This window comes from Felis catus, chromosome B2, assembly GCF_018350175.1.
Source record: "Felis catus isolate Fca126 chromosome B2, F.catus_Fca126_mat1.0, whole genome shotgun sequence".
Classification (NCBI taxonomy): domain Eukaryota; kingdom Metazoa; phylum Chordata; class Mammalia; order Carnivora; family Felidae; genus Felis; species Felis catus.
The window spans coordinates 87,896,600-87,913,989 of record NC_058372.1 but is presented as its reverse complement, the minus strand read 5'-3'; the positions used below and the strand labels follow the sequence as shown (position 1 = coordinate 87,913,989).

Below are 17,390 nucleotides of genomic sequence, written 5' to 3'. Positions count from 1 at the left end.
ATTCTCTGTTTTCTTTGCTCTCTGCCCCACCCCTGCTTGTGTTCTCATATTCTCTCTCTCTCTCTCTCTCTCTCTCTCTCTCTCTCTCTCTCTCAAAATAGATAAAATTAAAAAAGATAAATATATTTAATTACTATAGATGGTGTTCATTCATTCACTTATTCAGCAAGACTTTTGTGAAAACCCACCATGTGTTCTGTTCTGTGCAAGGCACTGAATAAAATACAGTAAAATCTTGGATTGTGAGTAACTTTTTGTGAGTTTTCCACAGGACAAGAAAACATTTCTAATAAATTTTAACTTGATAAATGAGCAATGTCTTCCAATACAAGTAGTATGTGTTGCCAAATGTTACATGATCACAACTGAGCCAATGGTTCTTAAAATTCACTTTGATACACAAGTGCTTTGGATTACAAGCATGTTTCTGGAATGAATTATGCTCACAAACCAAGGTTTTACTGTAATTTGATATGATAGCTTTCTTCAAGAATCTTATCATTTCTTCTGAAATATGGGTGAGAAAAGCCAACTATTACAACCCCATCCTATAAAAGAGAAAGTCAACCAGATAGGAGAAGAAGGAACTTAGAGGAAGCTTCAGGAAAAAAACAAAACAGGAGCCAGTGTTAAGGAAGGATAATAATTAGACAAGTGGACAGTGAGTGAGTGAGAGAAGTGACAGTACAGGAAGAGCAAGTATCACATACAAAGATACATAGCTCAAAAATCTAGATTCAGAAAACTGGAACTTTTTCAATTTTCCTGGACGGAGGGAAAAACCTAGGGCCAACGAGGCTGGCCTAGATCATTGAGGTACTCTGTTTGATATGTTAGTAGTTGTGCTTTATCCTAAAATGGATGAGGAGCCTAGGAAGAATTTTAAGCAAGAGAACAGTCTACAGAGATTTGCATCTGAAAAATATAATTATAGCAGGTATATGGAAGAAATATGGGAAGAGTGTGAAACTGGAGAGCAATTAAGAAAGTACCTCAAAATTCAGATGAAAAGTGCCAAGGGCTTTGTATTAGTCAAAGTTATCCAGATCTCCAGAGAAACAGAACCAATAGGATATAATCTACAGTAGACAAGTTGAAGATCCAAGAGAGCCAATGGTATAATTCTAGTCCAAAGGACAGTATGCTTGAAACCCAGGAGGAGCCAATGTTTCAGTTTGAGTCCAAAGGGAAGAAAAACCCAGTGTCAGTTTGAAGGCAGCCAGGCAGGAAGAATTCCCTCTTACTCTTGAGAGGATCAGTTCTAATTAGGCTTCCAGTTGATTAGATGGAGTCCATCAAATTTATGGAGAGAAATCTGTTTCATTCAGTCTACTGATTCAATTGTTTATTTCTTCCCCAAAACCCTCACAAACACACCCAGAGAAACTGGCCAAATGTCTGGGCACCCCTTGGCCTGGTCAAACTGACATGCAAAATTAATCATCCGAGGCTTCAAATCACGAACAATAATGCAAATGCTATAAAAATATATGTAAAATAAACTGGAAATCAAATGGCTCTCAGAGATGATCATCAAGCCTGATTTCCAGGAACCTGTCTTGTACACCGTTGTAAAATGTGATGTCACTGACCACTAGAAGATACACTTGAGGAGGAGTAAATATAGGGGAGATTAGGTTTGGAAAGGTTGGGCCAGTGCCAGCATTCAGGAGGAAGGTTTGTTGTAAAATAAAGATTAGCTTTATATGGTCATTATAAACATTCAGAGGGATGGCATTTATATAAGCAATTACTACTATAGTCAAATTACAACCACTCAATATGGGCCTCTTTCATATGATCAGATATAAGAGAATTTGATCTGCCATTTTCACAGAAAAAGAATAATTATGATCAATGGTCCATGTACATTTTACATGTAGATTTATTATATCTTCAACAGATTAATATGTGAGTATTGTAGAATTTTAATTCAATATTTTTGTTAGATGTTATACTTTTACAATTTTCTATATCTTTTCATACTGGTGTTTGAAACAATAGTAATAACATTGTTTATTTACAAAATCAATTCAGGTAAATAGCTATTCAATAAAGTATTATGAAAAAAATCCCTTAATTAAACTACCTTTTGCTCCCAACCATTTGTGTAGATAACACTTCCATAACCCTGGACCTTGCTATATACAAAATTACTGTATTTTTAACATATCAAAATTGTATTTTTATTAATCACAAACAATAATTACCTAGCTAATTTGTCTTGTGTAGACCTCTATGAAAGTATATGCTATGTGATTACACCCCAAAATGAATACGTTCAATACCATTTGCAAAAAATACATTTGTGGTATTATTTGCAAGGGCAAATAAGTTGATATCAGTTGCTTATTCAATACTTAAATTCAAATCATATTGTAACCCAAAGCCGCTACCACCACCTCCAATTCCTCCTTGTTTTTCACCTTCCACTCAAATTCTTCCCCACTGTGGAGCTTGCTCTGGTTCCCACAGAATTTGCCAAATACTCTTGTTTTCCAAGTTCTCTAGAAAATACTCCATACTAAAAATATATCATCTTCATTTATTGTTTCTTGTTTTTGTTTTAATTTGAACTCTGAAGGCAGAGAGTAATCTCTTTGAGGTCAGGGGCTCATCTCTTACTTTAGGGTTCATTGCACCTTGTAAGCAATGTTAGTAATATTTTTTTGTGTTCTTTATATTGGTACATTTACTTATCCTGAGCCCTACACAGGAAAGACTATAAGAAGCAAAATAATATTCTATATAAGTTATTGCCAGATAATTTAAAATTGAGCAGAAAATTAAACTTATTGGACATATGAGTTTTATATAAAAGAGAAAATAAATAATCTTAGTCAACAGCTTAGATCTTCGATCTATGATCTAACCTGAAAGAGATATGTTTTTAATTTTAATTCCCTTCATGATTTTTAACTTCAGATTATGATTCAATTTATGGCATAACTCTAATACGTCTATGTAGAAATCACTTAAAAAAGAAGTTATGTAAAGTTAACTTCTTTATTACAGAAAAATTAAAAATATTTATTTTCAGTACAAAAATAATAAACTAACCACATCAAACTTGTTCCTATTTTAAAAACCTATCTGAATGGACTTATGTATAATTAATACACAAGTTTTTATTCTTTTATTTCCTTTGTAGCTATTGTAGCATATTTCTGTGCTTATATATTTCCATAATACTCATTTCTAAAGATAAGGCATCCATGTTCTCCTAAATTTATTACAAAGTGAAATTCTATAAATTGAATTTCACTTTTTGGTTTTCTTCAATAGTAAAAATAAAACAAAAAGCTGAAAGAACTCACATTTAGGAATTAATCCAGGTCCAGTAAACAAAGGTAACTATTTCCCAGTGTATAAACATCTTCAGTTCTACCAGCACTGACACTTTGCTTCCACAGTTATAAATGCCAATCAATGGTCTAAATCTCACTGTGGGATATACCTAAATTCCATTAAAATTTTTAGAAAACAAATTCATTTCTCGTTTTGTTGACATTTTAAAGCATAATTTCATTTTAAATTAGCTAAGTATTTATCCTTAATTCTTTCTAAAATATTGCAGGATTTTGTCCCAGATGAAATTTTAGGGTAGAGAAAAACATTTTTTCATACTCAGAGTACCTTACTGTTGTTGTACTTTATAGAAACATTATTTTCAAATAGGATACATGATGCAGAGAAAAATTTAAATGCAAATATTGAGGTAGTATATTAGGTATGCTACCTATTCTCACTAATCTTCGTTTGTTATTAATTCTTAATCTCTCTTTTGCCATTTTACCAAAGTTCAACAAAAAAAAGCTCACCTTCACAGGAAAGACCCCATTTATCCTTCCAATGTTTCTTGTTTTCTTTTCCTTCTTTACCTAGAAGAATGATAGAGAAAAAAATTCATATCACAGTGTGATGCTGCTGGTGTGTATAAAAAACCCTTGACAGCCATTTTCCCATCAGCAGTTTCCCTGCTGGCCAGCTTCTAAGTCTCTCCCACTCCCCTTCTCCTCAGGTAGCTGGCTGCTAGATGTTTACTGATTAATTTGCATTAAATGTTCTCCTAGCAACCAACACTAGGATAGGATTAGATACTTTTGTAAAAGACTGTTTTCTGTTAAAGAAGCTTAGACTTTCTAAAATTCCATAAACAGAAACTAATAGTCTTTAAGCAAAGCTAAATGTGATTCCTTCACATGTTTAAAAGAAATTTCAGCCAATTTCCTTTTATTGTTATTTTTACTTGGGAGAATTAGTCATTTTTTCCATTTAAAAAATTAGCATTTGTAACACCCTTACTCATAAGGCAGTTAAACTTGACAGTGAGAAAACACATAATATGTACTTTTAAAAAATCCATAAAGAATTCATGTCATCTTGCAATTGTCAATGCTAGAACTAGAAAACAAATAGGCCTGGCTTAATTTTTTTGAGGTAAAATTAATATATATCATTATATAAGTTTCAGGTACAAAACATTATAATCTAACATCTGCATATATTACAAAGTGATTGCCACCAAAAGTCTAGTTACAATCCATCACAATACAATTAACACTCTTAACCCATTCCACCCAACCCTAATTTGCTTTCTCTCCAGGAAGCATCAATCTGTTCTTTGTATTTATTAATTTGTTTTGGTATTGTTTTGTTTTTGTTCATTTTTGTTTTTTAAGATTCCATGTGAGTGAAATCATATGGTGTTTGTCTTTCTCTGACTTATTTCACTTAGCATAGTACCCTCATTGTGCATCCCTGTTATTGCAAATGGCAAGATTTTGTTCTTTATGGATGAGTAATATTCGTGTGTGTGTGTGTGTGTGTGTGTGTGTGTGTGTGTGTGTGTATGTTGTGTTGTGTATAAAACATTTTATTTATCCATTCATCCACTGATGGACGTTAGGTTGTTAATCTTGGCTAATGTAAATAATGCTGCAATTAACATGGATGCATATATATTTTCAAAATAGTGTTTTCATATTCTTCAGGTAAGTATCTAGAAGTGCAACAGGTGGATCATATGGTAGACCTAGCCTTATTTTTTAAGAAATCTCCATACTATTTTCCAAAATGGCTGCAACAATTTGCATTCTTACCAACAGGGAACAACAGTTCTGCTTTTTTGATATCCTAATACTTGTTATTTCTTGTCTTTTAAGTAATAGCCATTCTAATAAGTATGAGGTGATATTTTATTGTGGTTTTTATTTGCATTCCTCTAATGTTTGGTGATATTGAACATTTTTTCATGTTCCTGTTGGCCATCTGTATGTCTTCTTTGGAAACATGCCTATTCAGATCCTCTGCCCATGTTTTAATTGAGTTGCTTTTTTTATTGTTGAGTTGTATGTATTCTTTACATATTTTGGATATTAACCACTTATTGGCTACATGATGTATGAATGTCTTCTCCCATTAGGTGCATTGCCTTTTTGTTTTGATGATGGATTTCTTCTCTGCACAGAAGTTTTTAAGTTTGATGTAATTCCATCTGTTCATTTTGCTTTTGTTTCGATTGCCTTTGGTATCAGATTCACAAACACATCACTAGACCAAACTTAAAGGATTGTCCTTTCTCCATTCTATGTTCTTGGGTCCTTTGTAGTAATTAATTGTCCATGTATGTGTGGGTTATTTCTGGGCTCTCAATTATGTTCTATTGATCTGAGTGTCTGTTTTTATGACAACTGCCATACTATTTTGAATAGAATAGCTTTATAGTATAGTTTGAAATCACGGAGAGTGGTACCACCAGCTTTGTTCTTCTTTCTCAAGATTGCTTTAGCTATATGGTGGTTTTGGGTTTTTGGTTTTGTGTTTGTTTTTTTTGTGATTCCATAAAAATTTTAGAATTATTTATTCTGGTTCTGTGAAAATTCCATTAGAATTTTGATAAAGATTGCATTGAATCTACAGACTGTTTTGCATAATATGGACATTTTAACAATACCAACTCTTTCAATCCATGAACAAGAAATATTTTTCCATTTATGAAAAATGAATAATATTTATTTCCTTCATCAGTATTATAGCTTTCACTGTACAGGTCTTTCATTTCTTGATTAAATGAGTATTGTCAAGGTATTTTATTCTTCTGATACAATTGTAAATGGGATTGCTTTTTAAATTCTTATTTCCAATAGTTTGCTACTAGTGTATAGAAACACCACAGAATTCTGTATATGGATTTTGTCTACTGCAACCTTACTAAATTCTTTTATTAGTTCTAACAATTTTCTGGTAGACTTTAGAATTTTTTATAGAGAGTATCATCTGCAATTGGTGACAGTTTTACTTCTTCCATTCTGATTTGGATGCCTTTTTTTTCTTATTTACTTATCTTATTGCAGTAGCTAGGACTTCTACTACAATGTTGAATAAAAGTGATGAGAGTGAGCATCTTTATCTTGTTGCTGATCTTAGGAGGAAAGTTTTTAGCTTTTTAATAGAGAATGCTAGCTTTAAGTTAGTCATATATGGCCTGTATGATGTTGAGGTATGTTCCCTCTATAACCATTTGAGAGGTTTTTTTTTTTTTTTATCATAAATGTATGTTGAATTTTGTCAAAGTTTTTTCATCTTTGGAGATGATCATATGATATTATTCTTCATTTTGTCAGCATGGTATATCACATTGATTGATTTGTGAATATTGAACTATTCTTGTATCCATGGAATAAATTCAACTTGACCATGGTATATGATCCCTCTAATGTATTGTTGAATTTGGTTTGCTAATATTTCGTTGAGGATTTTTGTATCTATGTTCATCAGTGATACTGGCCTGTAATTTATTTTTATGGTGTCTCTGGTTTTGATTTTAGGTATCAGGGTATTTCTGGCCTTGTAAAATGAATTTGGAAGCATACCTCCCCTTCGATTTTTTGGTAGAGTTTGAGAAAGATAGGTATTAAATCTCTAAATGTTTTGTAGAATTTACCAGTAAAGTTGTCTGATCTTGGACTGGTGTTTGTTGGGAGGTTTTTGATTACTATTTAAATCTCTTTATTAGAAATTGGTCTAATCAGATTTTCTGTTGCTTCATGATTCATCTTGGGAGATTGTGTGTTTTAGGAATTTATTCATTTCTTCCAGGTTGTCTAATCCGGTGGTGCATACCTTTTATTTCTGATTTTATTTATTTGATCACTCTGGTTTTCTTGTTAGTCTAACTAAAGTTTGTCAATTTTTTTTCATCATTTCGAAGAACCATCTCTTAGTTTCATTTATCTTTTGTCTTTTTAGTCTCTATTTCATTTCTTTCTGCTCTTGTCTTTGTTAATTCCTTCCCTTTACTAACTTTGGGCTTTGTTTGTTCATCTTTTTCTAGTTCCTTGAGGTATCAATGTTGGTAGTTTTTTCAGGATTTTTCTTGTTTCCTAATGTAGGCTTGTATTGCTATGAACTCCCTCCTGGAACTGCTTTTGCTATGTACCATAGATTCCAGTATGTCACATTTCTGTTTTCATTTGTTTATAGTTTTTTTTTTTTTTATTTCTCCTTTGATTTCTTCAATGACCCCCTGGTTGTTTTTTTATGTTTTATTTTATATTTAAGAGAGACAGATTGAGAGAGAGAGAGCATGAGCAGGGGAGGGGCAGAGAGATGGAGACAAAATCTGAAGCAGACTCTAGGCTCTGAGCTGCCAGCACATAGCCTGACACAGGGCTCGAACTCACAAGCAGTGACTGAGATCATGACCTGAGCCAAAGTCAGATGCTTAACTGACTGAGCTACCCAGGTGCCCCAAGACCCATTGGTTGTTTTATAGTACATTATTTAATCTCTACATTCGCATGTTTTTTTCCAATTTTCTTCTTTTAATTAACTTCTAATATAATAACATCCTTGTTGGAAAAGATGCTTGATAGTATTTCAATTTTGAATTTATTGATGTATTTTGTGGCCTAATATATGACTCTTAAAAAATGTCCCATGTGCAGTTGAGAAGAATGTGTATGCATTCTACTGCTTTTGGAGGAATGTTATGTATCTATTAAGTCTATCTGGTGTAATGTGTCATTAAGGGCAATGTATCCTTATTGATTTTCTGCCTGGATGATCTATCTAATGATGTGAGTTTGGTGTCAAAATCCCCTACTATTTTTGTATTGCTGTTTATTTCTCCTCTTAGGTCCATTAGTATTTGCTCTATATATTTTGGTACTCCTATGTTGGATGCATATATACCTATAAATGTTTTTTATTTTTGCTGGATTTACCCCTGTATCATGTTATATCCTCCTTGTCTTTTATTGCAGTCTTTGTTTTAAAGTCTTTTTTGTCTGATATGCGTATAAATACACCAGCTTGCTTTTGGTTTCTATTTGCATGGGATATCTTTTCCCACCCCTTTACTTTCAGTCTGTGTGTGTGTTCTTATTTCTGTGGTGAGTCTCTGGTAGACAACATAAAGATGAGTCTTGTTTTCTTAACTATTCAGCCACTTCAACATATTTTAAATAGAGAATTTGGTCCATTTACATTTAAGGTAATTATTAATAGGTAAGTACTTATTTTGTTAATTGTTTTCTGGCTGTTTTTGTAGTTTCTCTCTGGTTCCTTTATTATTCTCTTTCTTCCCTTATAGTTCAATGGACTTCCTTAGTAGTCTCATTTTCTTTAGGGTATTTGCTATAAGTTTTTGCTCTGTGGTTACTATGAGGTTTCCATAGAACATCCTATGTATATATAATGGTTAGTTTTAAGTTGATAGGCACTTAAGTTTGAACACATTGCAAAACTTTACATTGTTACTTTCTTATCTCACATTTTATAGTTTTGATGTCACATTTTTTATTTTTTAATTGTTTCCCTTAACTAACTATTGTAGTTTTAGTTAATTTTGGTGTTTTTTATATTTTAAGCTATCACTGCTTTACAAGTGACTGATTGCTATTGTTACTATATCTTTGCCTTCTCCAGTGAGATTTTTACTTTTGCATGTTTTTTGTTATTAATTATTGCCATTTCTTTTCAGCTTAAAGAGATCCTTTTAACATTCTTGTAAAGCCAATTTAGTGGTGATGAATTCTTTTAGTGTTTGCTTATCTGGAAAACTCTTAATCTCTCCTTCAATTGTTTTTTTTTTCTCTCTCTCTCTTATTTTTTTTAATTTTTGTTTTTGTTTTTGTTTTTTTAGTTTCAGGTGTAGAATTTAGTGATTCATCACTTATATACAATACTCAGTGCTCATCACTACAAATGCTCTCCTTAACCCATTACCCATTTAGCCCAACACCCACCCACCTCCCCTCTACTCAGTTTGTTCTCTATAGCTAAGGGTCTATTTCCTGGTTTTCCTCTCTTTCACCCCCAATATGTTCATGTGTTTTGTTTCTTAAATTCCACATGAGTGAAATCATATGGTACTTGTCTTTCTCTGACTTATTTTGCTTAGAATAATACTCCCTAGCTCCATCCATGTTGTTGCAAATGGCAAGATTTCATTCTGTTTTATGTCTAATATTCCATTGTGTATATATATATACCACATCTTCTTTATCCATTCATCAGTTGATGGACATTTTGGCTATTTCCATAATTTGGCTGTCGTTGATAATGCTGTTATAAACATTGGGGTGCATGTACCCCTTCAAATCAGTATTTTTGTTTCCTTTGGGTAAATACCTAGTAGTGCAATGGCTGGGTTTTAGGGCAGTTCTGTTTTTAATTTTTTGAGGAACCTCCATACTGTTTTCTAGAGTGGCTGCACCAGTTTGCATTTCCACCAACAGTGTAAAAGGGTTCCCCTTTCTCCACATCATCACCAAAACCTGTTGTTTCCTGTGTTGTTAATTTTAGCGATTCTGACTGGTGTGAAGTGATGGCTCATTGTAGTTTTGATTTGTATTTCTCTGATGATGAGCAATGTTGAGCATCTTTTCATGTGTCTGTTACCCATCTGTATGTCTTCTTTGGAAAAATGTTTGTTCATATCTACTGCCCATTTTTTAGCTAGATTATTTTGGGGGGCAGTGTTGAGTTTTATAAGTTCTTTACATATTTTGGATACTAACCCTTTATCAGATATGTCATTTTCAAATATCTTCTCCCATTCTGTAGATTGCCTTTTAGTTTTGTTGATTTTCCTTTGCTGTACAGAAGCTTTTTATCTTGATGAATTCCCAATAGTTTATTTTTGTGTTGTTTCCCTTACCTCAGAGGACATATCTAGTCAGAAGTTGCTATAGCTGATATCAAAAAGGTTACTGCCTGTATAGTCCCCTAGGATTTTGGTGGTTTCCTGTCTCACATTTAAGTTTTGAATCCATTTTGAATTTACTTTTGTGTGTGGTGCCCCCTTCAATTCTGAATAATAACCTTGTTGGTCAGAATCTTGTTGGAAGTTTTTTCCTTTAGGCACTTTGAACATGTTATGCCACTCCCCAATGGCCTGTAAAGTTTCTGCTGAAAAATCTGCTAGTAGTTTTATGGAGTTTCCTTTGAATGTAACAAATTGTTTTTCTCTTGCCACTTTTGAGATTATCTGTGTACTTTAACTTTTACCATTTTAATTATAATGCAGCTTGGTGTAGATCTCTTTGGGTTCCTCTTATTTGAAATTCTTTGGAATTCCTGGACTTGTATGTCTGTTTCTTTCCCCAGGTTTAGGAAGTTTTCAGCCATTATTTCTTCAAACACTTTTTCTTCCCCCTTTCTTTCTCCCTCCTTCTGGATCCTCTATAATGTGAACGCTATTTTGCTTGATGTTACCCCAAAGCTCCCTTAAAGCATCTTCACTTTTTAAAATTATTTTTTCTGGGGGTGCCTGGGTGGCTCATTCGGTTGAGGATCCAACTTTGGCTCAGGTCATTATCTCGCAGTTTGTGAGTTTGAACCCCACATTCAAATCCTATGTCCCCCTCTTTTTGTCCCTCCCCAGTTGCATTTTCATTCTCTCAAAAATAAATAAACATTTTAAAAAACAATAAATTAAAGGAATTAGTTTTTCTTTTTGCTGCTCTGTCTGGGTGAGATCTTTTGTTCTGTCTTCCAGCTTGCTGATCTTTCTTCTCTTTCATCCAATCTGCTGGTGAATCCCGCTAGTGTGTTTTTCAGGTCAGTTATTATATTCTTCAGGTACTTTCTTATATTTTTTGTCTCTCTCTTTTTTTAAAGTTCTCACTTCATTTATCCATTCTTCTCCCAAGTTCAGTAGGCATCTTTAAGACCATTACTTTGAACACTTTATCAGGTAAATTGCTTATCTCTGCTTCATTAAGATCTTTTTCTGAGGTTTTGTTTTGTTCATTTGGAACACATTCATCTGTCTCCTCATTTTGCCTCTTTCTATATATTTGGCAAATAATCTACTTCTCCTAGTTTTGAAGGAATGACTTCCTGTAGGAGACGTCTCATGGGGCTCAAAAGTACTATCACCAGAGCCAGGCATTCAGGGGCATCCCTTGTCTGAGCTGTGCATACTGCCTGCTCTAGTGAGTCTAAAGCTGCAGCTTGGGGGCAGGAAAGGCTCTCACCCAGCTAGGCTGTGGTAGGTGACTGTGGCATATGGGAGAATAAGGCCTTCAGTGGGACACATCCTTTTGTCCTAACAGGTTAGAAGAAGAGTTCCAAAAGAGCACCTGCAAGCATTGGTATTAGAAAGTTAGAATGAGATTGCAAAAATGGTCTCTATCCTTAGAAAAAGTCCCAACAAATTCTTTACTCCCCACCAGATGTTTTAAGATCAGGAAGTGATTTCCACATATGGTTTAGTTCCTTTTAAACTGGTGTGTTTATGTTGGGTCCTGTAGCAAGTAAGTCTGTACAGGAGCCCTTTAAGGGCAGATTCTTTGTTTTCTATTAGTTCTATGGATTTCCTAGATGTAATCCTGTTGCTTCTCAAATCTAGGCGTTTTGGGAGCTCACATCTCCTGCAAAGGATCTAGGGGTTGAGTACCTGATGTGTGTATATACTCCTCACTTCCTAGGGTAAAGTTCCATATTTTTGATATCCCTCCAACTGTAGATCATTGTGCCTAAAGTGGATTTTTGTTTTTGTCTGGCAAGACTGTGTCACTCCTCCTATTCATTTCCATGTTGTCCCTTTATTCTTTGTTGTGGAGGCTCTGTTCATCAAATTTTTAGATCTTTTTCAGAGGAAATTATTCCATATATAAATGTAAATTTATTGTGTCTATAGATGGAGGTGAGTTCAAAACAAATGCCACCATCTTGAACCACGTTCCAAATATGTCTGGCTTCTAAGGGCTAGTTTACTTATATAGAGGGCATGGTAAATTTTCCTATAAAACATTGTAATTAATGTTCATTTTTTTGAACAAAATAATGTGAAACCTAAAAGTTTAAATTATGATTTATTTTACTGAAAAGTTAATGTATGTGTTTTCTCTCTACTTCTCGAAAAGTGTTACTGTGTCATCAGTTATGTGTAAATTCTGATTTTTTTTTAATTCTCAAGTTAGAAAGCATAAAGTGTAGTCTTGGCTGCAGGAGGAAAACCAGTGATTCATCACTTAGATATAACACCCATACCAAAGCATGATTTGATGGAAAGAGCACATATAATATACAACATGTATAAAAAATCATCTCCAATAACATTAAATTGACCAATAGTACATGATTATTATCTTAGTAGGTCTTTGAAACAAAAGGAAAAATACTTTATTACACCCCATTAAGATTTTAATCTAGCAGAGTGGAAAGTAAAATATTTTAATAAGATCAATGACAGTTATTAGGTTATTAAGATTAAAAGTGATAATCTTGAAGCAATGAAATATTTTACAATTTAAAAACTAAGATTCAAAAATAAAAATCTATAATTTAATGATTTGATGAAGATAATTGAATATTTTCCCAAGGATAAGAATAAAGCAGCAAATGCTTCATAAGAAAAATATATTACCAATTCATCTGTAATGGCTATGTCACTAGAATATTAGAATTTCAGAGTGTAATTTTTCTTTTTCACTCATACTTTGTGTAGGTATTTCTTAAACTTCACATGTGCTTTTGGGGCACCTGGGTGGCTCAGTTGGTTAAGTGTGACTTTGGCTCAGGCCATGATCTCAGGGTTCCTGAGTTCGAGCCCCATGTGGGGCTCTGTGCTGAAAGCTCAGAACCTGGAGCCTGCTTTGGATTCTGGGTCTTCCCCTTTCTCTGTCCCACTGCCGCTTGTGATCTGTTTCTATGTGTCTCTGAAAAATGAATAAATGTTTAAATTTTTTAATGTTTTAATTTTATTTGAGAGAGAGAGATAGAGAGACAGAGAGACAGAGTACAAGTAGGGGATGGGCAGAAAGAGAGGGAGACACAGAATCTGAAGCAGACTCCAGGCTCTGAGCTATCAGCACAGAGCCCAACGCAGGGCCTGAACCCCCGAGTGGTGAGATCATGACCTGAGCTGAACCAGACTCTTAACCAACTGAGCCAACCAGGTGTCCCCCCAAAATGAATAAATGTTTAAAAAAAATTCACACGTGCTTTTAAGAAATCTGAATTGTAGGGGCGCCTGGGTGGCTCAGTCGGTAAGCATCCAACTTCAGCTCAGGTCATGATCTCACGGTTCGTGAGTTCGAGCCCCGCATCGGGCTCTCTGCTGACAGCTCAGAGCCTGGAGCCTGCTTCAGATTCTGTGTCTCCCTCTCTCTCTGCTCCTCCCCCACGCTCTGTCTCTCAAAAATAAATAAACATTAAAAAAAATTAAAAAAAAGAAATCTGAATTGTAAACACTAAGTTTCAAGGTTTTAGTTTAGTCCAATTTTTAAAATTATACATATAGATGCTATAACATTTTAGCATCTTGATAGATCATTGCAAAGCAAAGCAATCTTTTACTTCCTAGGCACTAGAGACATGGGAACCCATATTTATTGAAGACGTACTGTACATCAGCTACATGTAAGTCTTTTTAACAGAATATCTCATATAATCCTTTCCAAAACAGTTGAGACAAATACTATTATTTCCAAATCCTAGATCTTATCTGAGATTTAGAAATACTAAATACCTTGCCAAAGTTCATAGAGTAAGGCAAAGCCAAGATGAAACTCATGACTGTGGAATACCCAATTCTGTTACCATTTTTACTACATCAAACTACCTCCCATAATTATGGGAGTGAAACCATCAGCTTGGACGCACCCAGCACTGTGTTGATGCCCAAGTTTCCCAAAGTATTCATTCAGACTTTCCTGGATTAAAAAAAAAATAAGTCTATTCATTTTGAGAGAGAGCGCAAGCAGAAGAGAGGGAGAGAGAGAGAGAGAGAGAGAGAGAGAGAGAGAGAGAGACTCCTAAGCAGGCTAGGCATTGTCAGCGCAGAGCCCAACATGGGGTTCAAACTCACGAACTGTGAGATCATGACCTAGGCCAAAACCAAGAGTCGGAGGCTCAACTGCCTGAGCTACGCAGGCACCCCACACTCTCCTGGATTTTAAAGTTACTACCTGCTTTTTCTGATAGCTTATCAAAACTCCCACTCTTTTCAGATAGCAATGGTAAAAGATTACACAAAAAGACATAGAAATATGAATGACTAAATAATCAGATAAGCGTTTACCTTCAGGTAGAGAATAAAATTGATTTTGAGTGTGTGTGTAAAAGAGAGAAATTATTTCTTACAAAATCATACACGTGCGCACACACACACACTCAAGGATGCTTTTCTACTCCATCTTTGTATAGCCTTGTGTAAGAAACACTTTGCTAATGAGATTTGAGGAATAGGTGTCCTTGATATGCATGTACTGACCTATCAAAGGGTCCCAGATCAATCCTTTGGGTTAAGCCATTGGTCCTTGTTAAAACTATGGCTATATTTATAATGAATGAGAAAACGTAGAAAAAAATAATCTGTTGTTATACTGCTGAGTTTTGATTCCCTGTTGAGTAGCACCAAGCAAGAGATTTACATAGAAATTTTTGGAAAATTTATTATTACAAATATACATGTTCAATGATGTCACCCACATTTTGAAGAGTCCATCATTAAGAAATATGAGCTAAGTGTCTATTTTCAAAACATTGGCAAAAATAATGGCTAAAACTTCTATAAGAGGAAGCAATACTAAAGGATAAAATGATCTTTTATATATGCTCTTTGTATAAAAAATGAAAGGCAAAATTGAGTGCTAATGCTTTACAGAACTCAATATGATGCCCTTAGTAAAGGTGGTAGAGGAAAATGACACCTAGAGGGAATAGTAAAAGGAATGAAACATAACAAATACTAAAATAAATTCTGGAAAGTATGCCATAATAACAAGAACTTGAAAATGCTTAAGAATTTGAGAGAGAAAAAGAAGTGGAGTATTGTCTTAATTGTTTATGAACATGCAAAAGAGCAAAAGAAAAAAGTCCCTCTGCAGTGGCCTGAAGAGGTGGGGAATGAGCAGGTTAGAAAAAGTAAATCTTTTTAAAATAAGACATCCTTGCCACTGTCCCCAACCCATTAGCACAACTGTAGATCAATTTTATCAGAAAGGCTATAAGCAAATCATATTTTGAAAAACATTAAAAAGGTTTTTACATTAAAATACATTTTCTTTAGGAGTGCCTGGGTGGCTCAGTAGCTTAAGGGCCCGGTCTTGATTTCAGCTCAGGTCATGATCTTATAGTTTGTGAGTTCGGGCCCCACGTCAGGCTCTGTGCTAACTGCTTACAGCCTGCTTGGGATTCATTCTCGATCTCTCTCTCTCTCTCTCTCAAAATAAATTATATATATATACATACATATATACAATATACATATATATATGTATGTGTGTGTTTTAAAATATAGTATATATATATGTTTTAATATACAGTGTATATATATATTTTAAAGTTTATTTGTATATTTATATATAATATATATGTAATATATATTTATAAAAACATACATATATTTTCCTTATACATTCCAATGTACTATCTACATCCACAGCAGCTATTGCCCCTAAGGGTGACAGTGGCTGGTAAAGTACCCCTATCTGTCTATTTCCACAGAAGCAGTTCTCGCTGAATGAGTTTCCTGCATACAAGGAACTCAGAGCTATTTGATCCAGCTCAAAGCTGCTCTCCATCTGATTTCAGCATCATTCTCATTTCTCCACTCCAACTCCAAATCATTCTCAGTTCTTCACTCCAATTCCTGCCATCATCCATGGTGGATGGATCATCAGCCCATATGATCAACTAGATTCAGCAATCTAAACTTGTGACTCTTCTGCTAATCCCACTACATCTATGATCATGATAACTTGAATAAACTCATAAGCACCATCACACCCAGGGGCTGGAAATGACTCTAACTAAAATAATAAATACCCAAATCCTGCTTTTTCACTACAATGCTGCATCCTTTTTACCTTTCCTCTACATCATTTTAACACCATATGGGCTTCCATTAAGTTTTCCGGTTCCATACTACCACCCTTGTCTCCCAGCTTCCTCTTGCATTCACTACTCTTTATAACTGGCTGAGCCCTCAAGATGCTCCCATTCAAGCTCTCCTACCCATTTACCCCAGACACTGCACTCAAGGATTCAACCCAACACTTTTGCTGTTTTTACACCTGGGTTGCTTGTGGGATATGTTGCCTTTAAAATGTATTCCCTAACTTCAACCCAGCTCAGTGGATTTTGGTCCTCCTTTATCAATCGGTTGTCAACTGTTTCCTGTTCCTCAGAGTGCCCCTTCAAAATGCTGTTATCCTCAAAAGCTGTACTAATGATGTGTGCCACTATGTAATCAATCAACAACTCTTTGAAAAACAAAACAAACAAAAAAAGCCCTAATCTATAGCATGTGCTGATTTTCAATACGCAAATACTCCCAGTGTGGCGCACTTCAAGGTACTATTTGACATCACTAAACGGTGAGGAAGGAATGTATTCTAAACAGCCTATCTTCTGTGGTATTTCCACCAGATACAATATTATATTTGTTCTCAGACAAAATAGATAAAAATAACCTCAAGTTCATTGATAATAGTAAAGTGTAGTAAAATAATTAAGAAGTGATAAATGTTGAGTATTACCTTTGTTTCAATGTAATTTGTTTAACTGTAAATTTATGTAATTTACACTATAATAATGGGCATGTTTAACAACTGGCTGGCAAAATTCCTGAAAATTGAACAATTAGCTCTACTGGGCAGCACCAGCACATCATTGCTTCACCCACTGTAAATCTTCATTTCTCTTTGTCAATGACCCTGCCTCATACTTTACTGAGAAAACGGACTGTATGTGATTTCCTCAATTTCTTGCCACCATATCCATAAATTTCTTTGCAATTTTACTTACTCTGACTTCATTCCCAGCTGTCTCAGAAGTGTCTTTTATTCAGTTTAAGATGGATTCTTTCACCTTAGTTATTATGACTTCCTCCCACTAACCTCAGAACTATGTGTTCTTGGCACTCCCTGCCT

At 34.5% G+C, this 17,390-nt stretch overlaps 1 long non-coding RNA gene across 7 annotated transcripts in view; it reads right to left on the bottom strand.

Moving 5' to 3' along the window:
• The window catches only part of LOC109499790, a 419,289-nt gene that overhangs the window by 278,029 nt on the left and 123,870 nt on the right, over positions 1–17,390 (bottom strand). For 6 of the 7 annotated variants that reach the window (XR_006598084.1, XR_006598086.1, XR_006598087.1 and 3 more), the window contains one exon: positions 3,822–3,881. This is a non-coding gene — a long non-coding RNA (uncharacterized LOC109499790). Of the gene's footprint in view, positions 1–3,821; positions 3,882–11,486; positions 12,726–17,390 lie in introns of those variants that run through there. The other variant, XR_002742380.2, reaches the window with a different exon arrangement.